The sequence below is a fragment of the Pan paniscus genome, chromosome 14, assembly GCF_029289425.2.
Source record: "Pan paniscus chromosome 14, NHGRI_mPanPan1-v2.0_pri, whole genome shotgun sequence".
NCBI classification, from domain to species: Eukaryota; Metazoa; Chordata; class Mammalia; order Primates; family Hominidae; genus Pan; species Pan paniscus.
The window spans coordinates 8,815,671-8,825,292 of record NC_073263.2 but is presented as its reverse complement, the minus strand read 5'-3'; the positions used below and the strand labels follow the sequence as shown (position 1 = coordinate 8,825,292).

At 33.7% G+C, this 9,622-nt stretch overlaps 1 pseudogene; it reads right to left on the bottom strand.

Annotated features, from left to right (window-relative positions):
• Positions 1-4,769: 4,769 nt before the first annotated feature.
• On the bottom strand, positions 4,770-9,072 carry LOC117978060 (putative ankyrin repeat domain-containing protein 20A2; annotated as a pseudogene).
• Positions 9,073-9,622: the final 550 nt, after the last annotated feature.

Genomic DNA, 9,622 nt, shown 5'->3' with positions numbered 1-9,622 from the left:
CATAACTCTCTGAAAATACTAAAGTTAATGAATTCTATACTTTAAATGAGTGAATTGCATAGCCTGTTCATTATTTCTCAATAAAACTGTTACCCCCCACCCCAAATTAATTTGGTACTAGAGATTTGGAGATAGGTACTACTTGGTTTCAAATCACTGGCCCGGGTTCAAGGTCTAAGAGAATCAACAACGTGTCCTTTTTATAGAAAAAGAGATTTATATTTTACAAGCTATCCTTTTCATTAGTATCAAGTCTGTAAAATTAAATGAAAAATCTTTCTTTCACTGCTTAAAGCACTGACAGATTTATATAGAGGAATAAGACCTTGTTTTCTTTGGCCCCAATTTCTATCTAAAGTGTCTGGGAAACACACCCTTCAAACTATCAAATCTCATCAGATGGGTTTTATTAACACTTATAATGTGGCTTCCTTTCTAATCTGATTCTGGTGCAGCATCACAGAGAGAAGAAACTGAAGGAAATCAAAATATTTTACCACCAAATATATTTTTTGATGTATTTTGAAATGGCTGCTGCTGGGCCAAGAGATTGAAATGGCCCTCATTAAGGTAGCCCAATCTCTCCCCTTCTAGGTCTTCCCAGATCTGGGGAAGATTAACTAAGAGCCTGAGGCATTTAAAGTTTGAAAAGATATATTTACCCTCTATTTTCTCAACATATTTTGGCAGAATTTGGATTTTTCCATTATCAATATTTTCCAAAATGCATGATTTTTAATACCAAAACTGATTTAAAATTACCATACGTTGGAATATAAATTATTCTATTATAAAGATACATGCATTTGCATGTTCACTGCAGCACTATTCACAATAGTAAAGACATGGAATCAACCCAGATAGACATTATCAGTGATAATGGGATAAAGAAAATGTGGTATATATACACCATGGAATACTATGGAGCCATAAAAATGAATGAGATCATGCTCTTTGCAGGGATATGGATGAACCCGAAGCTGATATCTTCAGCAAACTAATGCAGGAAGAAAAAACCAAACACTGCATCTTCTCACTTATAAGTGGGAGCTGAACGATAAGAACACATGGACTCGGGGAGGGGAACAACAAACACTGGGGCCTGTTGGGGTCAGGAGGGAGAGCATCAAGATCAATAACTAATGTGCACAGGGCTTAATATCTAGGTGATGGATTGATAGGTGCAGCAAACCATCATGGAACACGTTTACCTATATAAGAAACTTGTTGGCCAGACTGGTCTTGAACTCCTGACCTCATGATCTTCCTGCCTTGGCCTCCCAAAGTGCTGGGATTACAGGTGTGGCCACCATGCCTGGTGGCTATTTCTCTTTTTAAATTCTCTCAGGACTCCTAAAATCTCAAAACTTTGACCTAGATTCCCTAATCTACATTTCCAGCTCTGACCATTTTCTTGAGGTCTCTTCCTTCTAGTACACATATTATAGAAAATATTCTCAACCACATGCTCATACATTGCTAATTGGTGCAGATTACTTTTGTAGATAGTGAATGTTGTCTGTTTTATGTTCGTTCTCATTAATGTTACTTTGAGTATACTGTTATTTTCTAATCTCAAAGGGGGACTATCTCACTGTTATGATAGTAACCAGTATACTTTGTCCTTTTTTTCTTGCTTTCTTCTTTTTTGGACCAGTATACTTTGTCTCTTTTTTGTTTTTCTTTTTTTCTTTGTTTTGAGATGGAGTCACACTGTGTCATCCAGGCTGGAGTACAGTGGCATCATCTCAGCTTACTGCAACTTCCACCTCCTGGGTTCAAGTGATTCTCCTGCCTCGGCCTCCCAAGTAGCTGGGACTACAGGTGCACACCACCACACCTGGCTAATTTTTGTATTTTCAGTAGAGACAGGGTTTCACCATGTTGGCCAGGCTGTTTTTGAACTGCTGACCTCAGGTAATCCACGCACCTCGGCCTCCCAAAGTGTTGGGATTACAGACGTGAGCCACGGCACCCAGCCCTCTTTTTCTTTTATGATGAAAACTTTCCCATGAGAATCATATTATCAATTGTTTGCCTTTGTTTTCTTTTAAAGAAATTCCTTTTCCATAGAGATATGGCATGATGAAAGTCTTGTTCTAAAGTTTCTTTTGGGGGACACTTAACTATGTCATTGGGAAGCTTCAGTAAGTAGAGATCTCCCTTCTTCTCACTCAAGATTCTTCATCTCAAAATGGTGTCCACCAAATGTCTTAATCCAGGTAGTCTCTTGTTTAGAAATTCATGAAATAAGAACCTTCTCGAGAAGTTGGAGGCTATTGATTGAGATGGTTTAACGCTGCCCCTTATTATATGTTTTACTCCCAAGGTAGACATCAAAGTGGCTAATAATTCTATGACTGATGTCTAACTCACTTCTATGGGAATCTATACAAAACGTTTTATTTATGAGACAGAGTCTCCCTCTGTTACCCAGCCTGGAGCGCAGTGGCTTGACCACTGTTCACTACAGCCTCAATATTCCAAGCTCAAACGACCCTCCTACCACGGCCTCCCAATGTAGCTGGGACTACAGGCGTGCACCACCATGCCTCAGATAAGTGTTTAATTTTTTTTTTTTTTTGAGACAGGGTCTCACTATATTGCTCTGGCTGGTCTCAAACTCATGGGCTCAAACGATCCTCCTGCTTCAGCCTTCCAAACCAGGTGTTTAACTGGGGACTAACATGAAACACTTAGAAGACTACGTGGAACATAGTGAGCTACATAAAATATTTGCTATTAGCATAATAATTTTATTGTATATCTTAACAAAATTGTGTATTTTAGGCAGGTGGCATGCCAATGGAAGTACTCTCCTATAGCTGCACTGAATCATTCTTACCACTGAGAGTTGCAGCAAATGGGGGACATAATTTATAACTTACTTTTCTCTCTGTATGACTCATTAGGCAATGACTATGTATGTACTACAATGTAAACAGCACTTCCTGGATTGAATAGTACATAACTGACATGACCAGCAGAGACAGGCTAAAGGCACTGAGCTGAAAACCCTGGACTCTATTGCTAAATCAAGGCTCCTGAATCCGTTCCCTCTGAGCAACTGTTGCTGTGGTGCTGCCTTCACAAGCACTCTGCTGAGCACTCAGATTGAGGTGCTCTGCTATCTGTCATCGGACAAGCTGCACCCAGAACTGTTCAGCTGACAAACTGGTAGCAGTCCAGAAATACAGTTCTGCTGCATAGTGAAAAAAGGCCAATTTAGATTCTTTTTCATAGAGAGAAAAACATAAATATGTGATTTAACAAGTCTCCTGTATTAAACTAATTGGTTTAGATTTGATATATAATTGCTAAAAACACACTTAGAATATAAACCTTACTGTGTCAAGGTCTCAAAGAAGAAATAATTGGTATGGTATAAAGTATTGAATTGTATGCTACAAACTTCTAAGCTAAAATATTTTCAATGTATGCAAGGATAGGTGGCATACATATTATATATTATTCCCCCATTAAGCAAATTTATAATGAGAGAAAATTATCTTCCATAAAAAAAGCCATGTAAAATTAAGAACTAAGTTTTTCTGCACAGACTAGACAATGATTGCTAACACATAAGGTCAATGAGAGAACAGTCAGAGAAAGCTTCATGAAAACAATAAATTGTCTGCCACGTCTGAGTGAATGAGGCTAGATGAACAGAAACTGAGAAGGTAGAAAGAATAGCATGAGCAAGACAAGTGCTGAAATCTGCCCACTTAACTCTGAGGATAAAGTCCAATGGCAGAGCAATAAAAACCCGTGTCCACATAATAACCTGTAAGTGAATGTTCACAGCAGCATTTTTCATAAAAGCTAAAAAGTGGAAACTAACCTAAAGGTCCATCAACTGATGAAAGAATGGAAAACCAGTGTAGCCATGGAATAGAATATCATTTAACTATAAGAAGAAATAAACTACCAATGTGTGCTAAAACATTATGCTAAGTGAATTCTGAAAACATTATGCTAAGTGAAAAAGCCAGTCACAAAGGACTACGTATTGTATAACTCTATGTATATGAAATAAGCAGAACAGGCAAACATATGGAGACAAAAGTAGATAGATGGTGGTCGCCTACAACAGAGGTAGGTGGAGGGACATGGAGGAAGGCTGCAGTCATGCCTAGGAGATGTAGGGTTGCTTTTCAGGGTGATGAAAATGCTGTGAATATACTAATAGATACTGAGTTGTACATTTTAAATGGTTGAACTCTCTGAAATGTGAATGATATCTCAGTGAAACTGTTTTTAAAATCCAAAGGCAGGATCAAGATAATTTTCTCAACTCTCAATTTTTGATGTACATGTTATCTCAAATTTAAATATTTCCACAGTTTTATAGTATATTTTAAATAAAAGATAAATAAAGAAAATGCCTAACTTTTCAAATAGTTTGTAAATTAACCTAAAACATGCACTTTTAAAAGAATAGTATAATGGCCTTTCTGTACAAGTTAACCTAGAATCTGTGAAATAAATAGACACAGATTCTGTGTCCACTCACAAAAGTGAAGAAATAAGACAATTTTCTGGAACATTCCATGAAACATTCTTCTCTGATTTAATCTGGCCTGCCTCATCAGAGCAATACAAAAATTACTTAAAAATACTGTTTTAACAGGACAAAAGTCAGTTTTCTATGAGGAATGATGTATAATTCTCAACTTTTCCAAGGGTACATATTGTAAGAGAAAAGGTATGCAATGGATTTTTCAAAATGGTAGAATGAAAGTCACTATATAAAAAAATAAGTACATTATAGAGATAGTAAAATGGAAATAATTCATTGTAATGAAAATAAAAAATCAAGCTTCTGCCATAATTAGTATCCTAAAACATGTTATGTAATTCAACTAGCTACAGAATAACAGTTGACATGCTAAGTTCCATACATACTTGACTTTCCACTTGAAATAATTTCTTCTTTGGGACCTGTGTCTCATCCAAATTAATGTGATAATGTGATATACCTTCCAGTGGAGACTCTAACATAGTTAATTTTTTTAGGCTGTCAGCCGCTTCTTGTTGAAGTTGTCTCACAACCACCTGAGAAAATATTTTTGTTACTGATTTTATAAATTGCCTTATTATTAAATTATGTTAATAATATTTAACTCTAACATACCTACTTTGAAAATTATCACCACACATATCAATTCACCTTCTTTTAATCACATGTACACATTTGTATTTATTACTGAATTCAGTGAGGGATGCACAATATGTTCTCTTCCTGCCAAGTTGGTATTCTCTTACTTACATAACAGATTCATCCCACCATTCAATCATCTTAGAAGCTCAACTCAACCTCAAAGTTCCTGACATATTCAATCACCTGTTCAAATCCTTCCAACAGATTCCTATCTCAGAATAAAAGTAAAATTCCAAAGGCCTTTGAGGTCCTAGGTAAACAGGTCTCTTCCTCCCTCTCTGACTTCAAAGCTCCTACAACTCCCTCCTATAATTACTCCATTCCCACTGTACGTGAAGCCTGCCACCCCTCAGTCTGAAAATAGGGATCTAATGCCTTACTCATAAATCACAGGCAGCTACAAGTATCTTTGTACTGAAGAAAATTATATTCCAATGATAGTCATTGAGCCTTGAAATAAAAATTAGGAGCTAATTATTAATATAAATATTCAAAGTAAACTATAAATACCAGTGGGAAGACTAAACCAAATATAGTTTTGCTAAATATTACCACATGTATCCTAAATTATGATTTTATAACAATTAGGTGCCTTTAAAACATTACATAGTCAAAAAAATATGTAATTTGACATATTTTCAGATTTGTTAAATTAATATGATTAATAACAAAGATATACCAACTAAAATACATAAAAAGCTACTTAAAGCAAGGTATTACAAGACACAGCAATACACTTCAGTTCATCTGGGAAATCTAGAATTAAGTGTCAAAGAAAATCAATTAAATTTTAATTTGAAAATACTCATTTCAGGTGTAAACATTTCCATTTATACTTACATTATGGTCTTAACATGTGGCAACATAAAGTCATTAAAATTATTATTTCAGCAGTACAGAACTATCTACCTTAAAATATGACTCTGTGCCTAATAAAATTTCATAGGTGACACAATGTCTTTTCTCAAAGTAAATCATCTCTCACCTCTACCTTTTATTTCATAGAAATGAGGCACGTTTCTAAGCTGGTATAGTAAACACGGTTTTCCTTTTTTTTAAAATTAAAACAGCTTTGTTGAAATATAATTTACATACTATAGAATGTATCTGTTTTAACTTAAAGTTAAAAGATTTTTTAGTCCATTTACTGAGTTGTGCAGCCATCTCTACAATCCAACTTTACAGCATTTCCATCACTGCAAGATCCCTCACGCCCATTAGCAGTCACTACCAGCTTTCAGCCCCAGCCCTTTGCAAACATTAGTCTACTTTTTGTCCCTATACGTTTATCTTTTCTGGATGCTTCATGTAAATGGAATCATACAGTATGGTAAACACACTTTTTATCCATTGATTTTTATATTCAACTAAGTTCAACATGTATCCAGAACCAAATGTTTAAATTTTCTTTCTAAAAGTTTGAAAATATTTATCTTCCTTGATACTTACTACTCTTTCTGCTTTCTTTCTCTCATATTGAAAGAGACTTTCTTTTAAATGATCACATTCATTCATTACCTTCTTATTTTTCTCTTCTAGCATGAGGTCTTTCTTTCCACTCTCAATAAAGCCTCTTTGGATATTAGTTACTATCTCTTTATGATCCTCTTTCTGATGAACATCATCTAGTTGCTGTTCAATGCACGGATTTTCATGTTGGAGTTGACATATCCTCTCTTCTACACAGCTCCACTTTCCAGTGGAATTATTCACTTTAGCTTCTGCATTTTCATACCTCTCTTTCATTTCCTTTATTTGCTGCTGTGTTTGGCTTAGGTCGTTTGGAGAGTTTCTAAAGCCAATGACTTTTTTCTGAGAGTATCTCTTTTCTTACGGAACTTATCTTTTAAGGTATTGAATTTAATTTGCGTTTTAGAAAGTTGTTCAGTAAGAAACTCATTCTTATCTTCTACTTCGGAAATATCAGAACTCATTTTTACTTGTACGGAAACATCTTGTGTTCACTCTAATGCAAGTTTTAGGTTTCTTTCTGTTTTCACATTTTCACTGTGTTTACTTATAGCAGCAGTCAGTCTAGACTGATGATTCAATTTCAGCTTCCAGTCTTTTGTTGCTTTCTTCTTCCTTCAACAGTTCGGAATTGAGCCTTGTATTCTCAGCTTTGAGATCATTAAGCTCTTGTTGATACCGGAATTCTGTTTTTGTTATCAATTCCTCATTGAGTTTTATATACTTTTCAAGGGCAGCATTTATTTTTTTCACAATTTTAACGTCCTTAAGATATTTATTTTCTTTTTCCAGGTTGTCATTTTTCATTGTGCATATTTCCTGTCTGAGTATAGCAATATCTGTCTTCAAAATGCAATTTTCATCCATCAGATCTTTCATTTCTTCGTGATTATGAAAATCCTAAATAAAACAAAAGAAAGTTTTAGCTAGTACTCAATAAAATAACGTATCATGATTACCTATGAAGTTAAAGAATAACCTGCACATCCATATACTAAAAAGGTTACTGTAAGTGGATATGCAACTGGAGAAAAAGTTGAAGCAAAACTTTGAACCTTATAGAGCATAAGTTCCAAAAAGTTCAGAAATTTATTTAAAGTCAATGAATTTATAAAAGTAAACACACACACACACACACGCACACCAGAGAATTTTTAAGAATTTCAGAATTGGAAAAGCCTTTCCCTGAATTACAACAAACTCAAAAGCATAAATTAAAGCATTAACAAATTTGACTAAATTAAAGTATATCAAAAAATTGCATTTACACTTTGATATCTAACCCATACACCACCCTATAGTAAGAACTTTACTTCACACGTATTTGGACAGATAAAATTTCCCAGAGTTACTACAGTTCTGTTTCGCTGATAACATTCTATTTCAATTTGACTCTTGTAACACTTTTATAGTCAGTTGCAAGAATTACATTTACTAAATAATAAATCTAGACATTATACTAGTCACTCCTATATACATTCATTGATGAACTCATCTAGTTACCACAATTTTGAAAAAGAAATGTTAAAAATATAAGCAAGCTACAGGATTTTCCCCAGGACTTCTGACTCTACTTCTAGTTCTCTGACAGATCACAGTTACTTCTGTGTTGTAAATGTATCAATACGAAAGAAAACTTTTATTTCAAAACACCAATGGTAAATAAGATAAAATTTATAGAGCTCTTCTTAGAATATCATGAGATTATTTGTGATTGCAATAATTTGTTTCCTCTTTATATTATTAGGTACAGTAATCAATATGAAATAGCGGGAAGTACAAGGAAAATTTTACTGGGAAAAAAACTTTATCAATAGGTTATCACTAAGTATATATTATGGCATATTATTGTTTTCAAAAGCTCTTTGTAATAAAATAATATCCTATGTGGATGCCAAGATTTATAATAAATATTAATAATTGTACCTGTAAGTGTCATCAATTCATTTTTTGAAAATGAGATAACATTTCTGGTTTGTTTTAGACCAAAATATTATATATTAAATTAAGGGGATATTATAAGTAACATTGATAAAATAAAGTTTAAAATATAGAATTTTTACCAAAGATTGATTTATCTGATTTGGAGTATTTCTTGTAGTCTTCAGTTTCATCTCTAGTGATTGAACAGTTGGTTCAAGTTGTTTTGCTTCAACTTCTTTCTTATATTGTTTCTCTTTCCTTTCTAATTCTTCTCTATTTTTTTGTACAGCATATTAACATTTGTTTTTTCTTCACTTTCTTCTCTTAAGATGCATCTGCAGATAAAGACATTTATTTTAAAATTCATTTTGTTAAAAAACAAAGAGATCATCCTGTGATCTACCTCTGCAGATGCTCTTTATCATCCTAATAAAATTTCTATGTTCTGGATTATTTTTCCTTTGTAGTTCTCAGATATTTAATTTCTCACTTCAACATATTCAAACGAATGTATATACTTGAAAAGTAGTAAGGAAAGAATATTCTGCTAAAGTTTTTGTTACTAGTCACTCTAGTATGTATTATAAAAAAGGATACTGGAAATGATTCAGTATAGTTAGAAGTTCAAAATTACCTTTTCAATTCACACAGTCATAATTACTCCCCGATTAGAAAAGATCATTTACAATCAACTAAATTTTTAATGTTACTATTTATTGACAAGCGTATAAGTTCACTAGAAATAAATTTTCATCTCTATGAAATATTGTAGGTGTCTCTCCAAATGATTTACAGAGTAAGATGTCTCTTTCACAAACTATATCTGCAGATGATTGTCATCTAAAACTAGGCTAAAGAGTCTAACATCTGTTACCCCACACTTTTTATAATTCTTTCTTAATGCTTCCAATTCAACTTCTTATTACATATATTTTATATATTTATTAAGCTATTGTTCATTATGTGTAATATATAATTAATGCCCTTAATAAGTGTGTGTATGTTTACACAAGTTATGTTTTCCTGTGAAATCTAGTCCCAGAAGTGGAGTTGTTGAGTTAAAGGGAT